Source organism: Diaphorina citri, unplaced genomic scaffold (genome assembly GCF_000475195.1).
Source record: "Diaphorina citri unplaced genomic scaffold, Diaci psyllid genome assembly version 1.1 scaffold2268, whole genome shotgun sequence".
NCBI classification, from domain to species: Eukaryota; Metazoa; Arthropoda; class Insecta; order Hemiptera; family Psyllidae; genus Diaphorina; species Diaphorina citri.
In genome coordinates, this window is record NW_007379693.1 from 6,465 (window position 1) to 7,197 (window position 733).

Here is a 733-nt window from a genome sequence, read left to right on the forward strand (position 1 = left end):
TCTTTCTTTTCTTTCCATTTTAGCCTCTTCTTCTTCTTTTTCTCCTTCCTCTTTTATTGTTGGTCTTGTTCTCTCTTTTTTACTTTCTATTTTTATCTTTGTTTTCAGGATAGACAGTGAAGGTTTGATTTTTACTCCTTCTTCTTCTTCTCCTCCTCCTCCTCCTCCTCCTCCTCTTTCTTCTCTTCCTCCTCATTTTTTCCTCTTCTTGTTCTTCTTATGTCCTTCTTCCTCTTTCTTTTCCTTCCATTTTAGCCTCTTCTTCTTCTTCTTCTTCTCCTTCCTCTTTTATTGTTGGTCTTGTTCTCTCTTTTTTACTTTCTATTTTTATCTTTGTTTTCAGGATAGACAGTGAAGGTTTGTGTTTAACAAAGAATGAATATAGATAGATAGAGGTAGGTATGTATAGGTACTGTAGTTATACGTAATAATAATAATAATAATAATAATAGTAGTGCTTATTTATACTGTTCGCATAGGACTGAAAAGTCCCTTTACTCCAGCAGTAGGCTACTACTATTATAGTGGTCAAATTCTCAAATTATATTGGCTGGGATTGAACCCACGCCCTCCTGTTTACCAGGCGAGCGCCTTGACCACTACACCACCGAGGTAGGTATTCCATACCTCGGCTGGGATTGAACCCACGCCCTCCTGTTTACCAGGCGAGCGCCTTGACCACTACACCACCTTGACCACCACTACACCACCGAGGTACGTACATAGGTATAGG